This window comes from Aegilops tauschii, chromosome 2 (assembly GCF_002575655.3).
Source record: "Aegilops tauschii subsp. strangulata cultivar AL8/78 chromosome 2, Aet v6.0, whole genome shotgun sequence".
NCBI lineage: Eukaryota > Viridiplantae > Streptophyta > Magnoliopsida > Poales > Poaceae > Aegilops > Aegilops tauschii.
The window spans coordinates 526,272,886-526,281,476 of record NC_053036.3 but is presented as its reverse complement, the minus strand read 5'-3'; positions in this window follow the sequence as shown (position 1 = coordinate 526,281,476).

Sequence of the window (8,591 nt, the reverse complement as noted above, 5' to 3'; positions counted from 1 at the left end):
CCGCAGCGTCTGCTGATACCTTGCCGCCCGCAGTGCGGCTTCGCGGCGTCATTCCTCCCCCGGCACGAGGTCCATCCCCCGCGTGGCATCCTTTTGCGTTTCATCAAACGCCAGGACCCGTGCGGAGCGATGCTTGACCTCATGAGGGAGGACCGCTTCTGCTCCGTTGACGAGGAAGAACGAGGTCTCGCCCACTGGCTTGGTGGCGGTGGTGCGGATGGACCACAACACGGACTGGAGCTCGTCGTACCAGCCCCTGCCGCAGGCCTCGAGCTTCTTCTTGAAACTCCTGGTCTTGAGGCCCCTTAGGACCTCTGCGTTGGCGCGTTCGGCCTGACCATTGCTCCTTGGGTGCACCACCGAAGCGTAGCAGATCTGCGTTCCAAGGTTAGCACAGTATGTCTTGAAGAGATTACTAGTGAACTGCGAGCCATTGTCAGTGATGATGCGGTTGGGGACCCCGAAGCGGCTCACGAGGCCCTTGATGAACTTGACCGCGGAGCCAGCTGGGATGGTGCGGACGACTTCCACCTCCGCCCACTTGGTGAACTTGTCAATGGCGACGTAGAGGTAGCGGTAGCCCCTAGGCGCTCGAGGGAACGGTCCCAAGATATCCAGCCCCCAGACCGCGAACGACCATGTGAGTGGGATTGTCTGGAGGCCCTGAGCCGGCTGATGGATCTGCTTGGCGTGGAACTGGCAGGCTTCACAAGACTTCACCAGCTCGGCTGCGTCGTTTAGCGCCGTGGGCCAGTAGAATCCGCTGCGGAATGCCTTGCCGACGAGGGTCTGCGATGACAAGTGGTGCCCGCAGTCCCCACCGTGTATGGCAGATAGCAACTCCTTCCCCTGGTCTCTGGAGATGCAACGCAGTGAAACGTCATTTGGTCGCTTCATTTACAACTCACCGTCCCGAATGCAGTATGCCATGGCTTTCCGGGCCACGTGCTCCGTGTCCTCCTCCTTCTTTGGCAGCGCCCCTTGCATCAGGTATTCCTTGAATTCCTTGGTCCGGCATCCCTCCTGGGGCTCGAGTGCCAAGATTAGGCGCGCTCCCGAAGTCAGGCCACAGGCTGGGGTTCCTGTGACAGGCGGCTGCGGGAGTTGCTCCCGAGGCTGAGTTGTCCTTGAAAGTGGTGGTGTCGCTGATGGCTTGAAGAGCCGCTCCTCGAAGACGCCAGGCTCTTGGGGCTGCCGCTTGGATGCCCTCCTGGAGATGTCGTCAGCTTCTTTGTTGGTGCCATGGGGCACGTGCTGCAACTCCAGGCACAGGAACTACTTCTCCGTCTTGCGCACCTCCGCGAGGTATGTCTCCATGTGCTCGTCCTTCAGCTCGTATACCTTGTTGGAGAAGTTGACGAGGATATCTGCAAGTTGCCCCTAACGGTGAGGCGCTTCACCCACAGAGTTGCCGCAACTTTCAGGCCAGCCATGAGGCCTTCATATTCTGCGATGTTGTTGGAGACCTTCTTGCCCCGCTGAAAGCAGAGCTGCACGGCGTAGTAGAGCTTTTCTTGAGCGGGCGAGATGAGTACTGCTCCAGCCCCCGCGCCCTGGTGCGCGAAGGCGCCATCGAAATACATGACCCACCCGTCAGGCGCCTCACTTCCCGGCGAGGTGGACTGGTCCTTGCCTACTTCAAGAGTCGGGGCATCCGTCCATTCTGCCACGAAATCAGCGAGTGCGGCTCCCTTGATGACCCTGGTAGTGCTGAACTCTAACTGGAATGCCTGCAACTCGATGTTCCACTCAGCGACCCTTCCAGCAGATTTGGGGCTCCTGAGCACTCTCTCCAATGGGTAGGCTGAGACGACCTTGATGGGGTGGCCCTGGAAGTAGTGCGGCAACTTACGCGAGGCCACCAAGAGCGTAAGTAAGAGCTTCTGAGGCATGGGATATCGTGCCCTTGCGTCCCGCAACACCGTGCTGACGAAATACACCGGGTGCTCGACAAGAGTTGGTGCGATGGAGAGGCTCGTGGCTTGCGGAAGTTGGGGCGTCTCCTGAGGTAGTGGAACTCCCGACGCTTGATCGCTTGTCGGGATTTCGGCGGCGTCGTCCTGCCGAGCTTGGTCCTCTGTCGATGCTGCTACGGTTCTTGCGGCGCCTTCCTGATCTTGCATCATCTCGGCTGGCGGCGTCGCTTGGCGCGACATGCCTTTGGCTTGGCGCCCTTCCCGAGCCGCCACCAGAGCCGCGCTGGCGGAGTACGGGGTGGCGGCAAGATAAAGCACTAAGGGCTCGAGGGGTCGTGGCGCCACCATCACTGGTGGGCTAGTCAGGTATCTCTTGAGGTCTTGAAAAGCTCGGTCGGCCTCCGGGGTCCACTCTAACGGGCCCTTCTTCTTCATCAGCTTGAAGAAGGGCAGGGCGCGTTCTCCCAGCTTGGAGATGAAGTGCCCCAACGCAGTTACCCGACCAGCCAACTTCTGCATTTCCTTGAGGGTCTGCGGTGGGCTCATGTCTTCAATGGCCTTGATCTTTTCTGGGTTCGCCTTGATCCCTCTGTGGGATACGAGGAAACCCAACAGCTTGCCAGAAGGGACACCAAACACGCACTTCTCTGGGTTAAGCCGCAAGTTCACCTGGCGTAGGCTCGCGAAAGTCTCCTCCAGATCTTGAATCAAGGTTCTCGCCTCCTGAGACTTCACCACAATGTCGTCGACGTAGGCCTCCGCGTTTCTCCCGAGCTGCCGCCCTAAGGCAATGTGCATTAACCGCTGAAAGGTCGCGCCCACGTTACGCAGCCCGAAAGGCATGCAAGTGTAGCAGTACACCCCACACGGGGTCAGGAAGGCTGTCTTCTCTACATCTTCTAACGCCATCTTGATCTGGTGATACCTTGAGAACGCATCCAGGAAGCACAGCAGGTCGCACTCGGTGGTGGAGTCAACGATCTGGTCGATGCGTGGAAGCGGGAACGGATCTTGGGGGCAGGCCTTGTTGAGGTTGGTGAAGTCGACGCACATTCGCTCCTTCCCGCCTTTCTTCGGCACAACGACAGGGTTTGCCAGCCACTCAGGGTACCGGACCTCGCGAATAGCACCCGCCGCCTCCAGCTTGCGGGTTTCTTGGACAATGAAGGCCTGCTTCTCCGTGGACTGTCGTCTCGCCCACTGCTTCACAGGGCGTACATTGGGGCATACCCTTAAGTGATGCTGAATCACCTCTCTCGGGACCCCCACCAGCTGCTTGGGTTCCCATGCAAATATCTCTTTGTTTGCGCGCAAGAACTTCACCAACGCTTCCTCTTGGCTTGGGTCGAGGTCGGCACCTATGGTAAAGGTGGCTCCTGAGGACCCGTCCTCATCGACCGACACCTGCTTGGTTTCCGCCTTGTCTTGGGTGAACAACTGCTTCTTCTTGGTTGGTGCGGCTCCCTCGGCCTCGGAGGTGCCCGCGCCGGCGGGCTGGGCCGTCGCGGCGGTCTTGAGGGCAAGCTTGAGCGCCGTCAGGGCCTCCTTGGCATCCCCCTTGATGGTGAGGACGCCTTTGCTCCCAGGCATCTTCATGAGGTTGTAGGCCGGATGGGTCGCTGCCATGAACTGGGCCAGAGCTGGGTACCCAAGAATGGCGTCGTATGGGAGGCCGATGCGGGCGATGTCGAAGTCGACCAGCTCGGTGCGGTAGTTATTGCGCGTGCCAAAGGTGACAGGGAGGCGGATCTGCCCCAGGGGGTGGGCGGTGCCGCCGCCAACTCCTGAGAAAGGCTTGCTGAGGCTGAGCCGCTCGAGCGGTACGTGAAGAAGGCTGAAGGCCTCCACGGAGAGCACGTTGAGGCCGGCGCCGCCGTCGATGAGGGTCTTGGTGACGGCCACGTTGCAAATGGTGGGCGTGCAAAGCATCGGGAGCGTACCCGAGCCGGCGGTGGTGACGGGGTGGTCTTCCGAGTTGAAGGTGAGGTCGTCTTTGGGCGCAGCCCAGCCCGGCAGGCCCCCGAGCGCTTGGAAGCGACGCCGACCTGGCGAAGGAATGGCTTGATATGGCGATCTGAAGGCGGTGCTTGAGAGCCGCCTAGTAGGGCCGCGACCGCGCGGTGCGCTGGTGCCTTGTAGCGCGCAGTGAAGAGGTCGTGCAGCTCCTCCCAAGATGCCACCGTGGATCCGGGGAGGTTGAGCAGCCAGGCGCGCGGCGCGCCAGTGAGGGCCATGGGAAGCCAGTTGGCCATGACCTTGTTGTCACCCCCGGCCTCGAGGAAGGCCTCCTCATATGCCAGCAGGAAAGCTGACGGGTCCGCCGCGCCGTTGTAGCGCGGCGGCATCTCCGGCTTGAACTTGGGCGGCCACCGCACCTGCCGCAAGGCGGGGGCCAGGGCTCGGAGCCCCTGGCCCTGTCGTCGGCGTTAGCCGTCGGAGCCGGGAGCGGGACGCCTGCCATGAGGGTGGAGCACGGATCGACGGAAGGAAGGCTATGGCGCACCCCTACCTGGTGCGCCAAATGTAGGATCACGGGTTCCGGCAAAACACTCAAGGTACAAACACTGGGGCGCGCACGAAGATCTCCCCCTACCGATCCATGTCCTGGCTTCGCTAAGATCTCAAGGACTAACTCGACGAACTCACAACACAAGGGACACAAGATTTATACTGGTTCGGGCCATCGTTGTGGTGTAATACCCTACTCCAGTGTGGTGGTGGTGAATTGCCTCTTGGGCTGAGGATGAACAGTACAAGGGGAAGAACAACCTCCTGAGGTCGAGGTGTTCTTGTGCTTGGTGGGTGCGAGGATGAACTGAATGAGTTCGAGACCGGGTGCCTCCTACTTTGGTGGCTAATCCTATTTATAGTGGCCCTGGTCCTCTCCCCCAAATATTGAGCGGGAAGGGAGCCAACAACGGCCAATTTGAAAGGGGACAGCTAGTACAACTTATCCTGACAAAAGCAGTCTTCGCCTGCAAAAGGCTCCGGTGGTGACGCCGCCTTGGGCTCCATGGTGACCTCCGTCTTGCCGTCCTGCTAGTCTTGGTCTCGTTGCACCGATATGGAAACCTTTGCTTGATGCCTCGGTACTCCGCGCCTGCGCTTGCCTCCTTAGCACCAAAGAGGAAACAAGGACACTGCGCGCGCTGGCGCCCGCCTGGCGCCCTGCCTGGTCTTGGTCGTCATGGCTCACGTCACGAGAACCTCGCGAGGTTTGCCTTGCCTTGATCTCTCCACCCCTCGCGAGCCAACCTGGTGAGGCCGCTCCCGAGGAGGTCTTGCGTCGTCCGCCTCGCGAGGCTTGTCCCCTCGCGAGGATCTTGAATGCTTGTTGGTGAAGATGGGCCGTATGGGCCCGCTCACAGAGCCACGCCGTGGGCCGCAGGCAGGCAAGTTTGGGGACCCCCGTTCCCAGAACGCCGACAGTGATGTCAACAATAATAACTCATGCTACCCATATCCAACTGGATATAGTTCCTAGATCTTTCCTCACCACATGATGCTTGCCAAAAGAGAAAAAAAAATGAATAGAGAGAAAAACTTTGACTCTTGCATGAAAGTAAATACATAAAAGTAAAAGATAGGCCCTTCGAAGAGGGAAGCAGTGGTTGTCATGCGCTTATTTGTTTGTATGCTCAACCCCTTAGTGCAAAAGAACGTCCACTTATGATAGCAACCTTTATTATGCAGTCTGTAGCTTTTATTCTTTGCCATCACAAGTTCGTACAACTCAATTTTCTCTTACACTAAATGATCTAACACTTTTAGAAGCAATTTTTATTGCCTTATTGCACCGATGACAACTTACTTGAAGGATCTTGCTCAATCCTTAGGTAGGTATGGTGGACTCTTGAAGATAAGATTTGGGTTTAAGGTTTTTTTGGATGCACAAGTAGTATCTCTACTTGGTGCGGAATTTTTGGCTAGCAAAGATGGGGGGCAAGCACCACATGTTGAAGGATCTATGACAATATACCTTCTATGTGAATATGAACAAACATAAACCATTACGTTGTCTTCCTTGTCAAACGTCAAAATTTTTGGCATATAATATTTTGATGGGGGCTCACAATCACAAAAGATTTCCATGGTAGTGTATTTGCATGTGAAAGTTCTCTTCCTTATACTAATTATTCGTGAATTGCTTGTATGACCAATATTGTGATTGTCAAGCCTCAAAAGATTTCACTTTCTAAACCCAATGTGAAGCTACCACTAGGCATGATATGATTTCAACTTCATGACATTCAATTTATTCAACAATTTACTCATAGGATATAAGTGAAGCACAAGAGTAAATGCATAGAAAAGAGCTTCGTTGACGGGATGTGAATGCCGCTTACCTAGCCTCCCTGGTAATTATTTGAGGACTCTATTTTATTTAAAAACTTTCAGATCTAAGTATTTATTAAAACAGCAAGCAAAAACAAAATAAAATGACCTTCTAAGAATAGCACACATCATGTGAAGAAGCAAAAACTTAGGCTCAACCGATACTAATCAATAATTGTTGAAGAAGAAAGGTGGGATGCCTACCGGGGCATCCCCAAGCTTAGATGCTTGAGACTTCTTGGAATATTATCTTAGGATGCCTTGGGCATCCCCAAGCTTGAGATTTTGTGTCTCCTTAATTCTTCTCATATCACGGTTTTCCTAAATCTCAAAAGCTTCATCCACACAAAACTCAACAAGAACTCCTAATATAAGTTAGTATAAACCAATGCAAAAACTTTATCATTCTCTACTGTAGCAAATCACTAAAATTATTATTCAACATTGCATACTAAATTCCTCTGCATATTTAATACTCCTATCCTCAAATAGAATCATTAAACAAGCAAACATATGCAAACATAACAGCAATCTACCAAGACAGTACAGTTTGTAAAGAATGCAAGAGTATCAATAATTCTTAAACTCCAAAGGTTATGAAAATTTACCACACTGTATAAAATTTATCAGAGCTTATTTCACAAAAAATTAGCATTTTATCACATTCTGACTTTTCTAGGGAATTTTTGCAACAGCGATAAACTTTCTGTTTTCAAACAGCAACATGTAGACTTACAAAATAAGCATGGCAAAGGCTATACTTGATATTTTTATTGAAAAAAGAAAGATGCAAAACATTATTCTAAATAATATCAAGCGAATCCTAACAAAATAAAGTGATGCTCCAAGCAAAACACATATCATGTGACGAATTAAAACATAGCTCCAAGTGAGGTTACCGATAATGTTGGAGAAGAAAGAGGGGATGCCTTCCGGGGCATCCCCAAGCTTAGTCGTTTGGATCTTCCTTGAATATTAACTTGGGGTGCCTTGGGCATCCCCAAGCTTAGGGTCTTGTCACTCCTTATTCTCCTCATATTGATATCTCACCCAAAACTTGAAAACTTCAATCACACAAAACTTAACGGAACTTCGTGAGATAGGTTAGTATGATAAACAGCAAAACCACTCACTTTTGGTACTGCCAAAGACAAGATTCATAATTTTCTCACACAATGCCTACTGTACCATATCATTTAAACAATTTATATTGATCAATATAAGCCACAGAAACTAGAAAACAAGCAAACTATGCATTGAAAACATAATCTGTCAAAAACAGATCAGTCCGTAGTAATCTGTACTCCAACCATACTTCTGCTACTCCAAGAATTCTAAAAAATTAGGAAAACCTGGGTAATTTGTCTATTAAGCTTCTTAAACAGTAATCAACATTTTATCACGCTTCTGTTAAAAATGAGAATTATTTTCCCAAGCGCAAAAGTTTCCGTTTTTTAGCAAGATCAAATCAACTATCACCGTAAGCCATCCCAAAGGTCTTACTTGGCACTTTATTGAAACAAAAGCAATAAAACATGATTACTATAGTAGCCTAATCATGTGAACACACACAAAAAGTTGGTAAAAGTGTTGGTTTGTCTCCCAACAAGCGCTTTTCTTTAATGCCTTTTTAGCTAGGCATGATGATTTCAATGATGCTCGCATAAAAGATAAGAATTGGAACACAAAGAGAGCATCATGAATCACATGCCAAGCATATTTAAGTCCAACCCACTTCCTATGCATAGGGATTTTGTGAGCAAAAAATTTATGGGAGCACGAATCAACTAGCATAGGAAGGCAAAACAAGTGCAACTTCAAAACTTTCAACATAAAGAGAGGAAACTTGATATTATTGAGATGTGTAGAAGCATAAGTTCCTCCCTCCTAGTAATTTTTAGTAGCATCATGAATGACCTTAAGAATATAACTATCACATATAACATTCTTTTCATGATCTACAAGCATAGAAAATTTATTACTCTCCATATAAGCAAAATTATTCTCATGAATAGTAGTGGGAGCAAACTCAACAAAATAACTATCATGGGATTGAAAATAAGAATCATGATGACAAGTTTCATGCTTATAATTATTCTCTATAACATATATGTCATCACAATAATCATCATAGATAGCAACTTTGTTGTCAAAATCAATTGAAACCTCTTCCAAAATAGTGGATTCATCACTAAATAAAGTCATGACCTCTCCAAATCCACTTTCATCAATATAATCATCATAAATAGGAGGCATGCTATCATAATAACAAATTTGCACATCAAATCTTGGGAGACTAAAAATATCATCTTCATCAAACATAGCATCCCCAAGCTTATG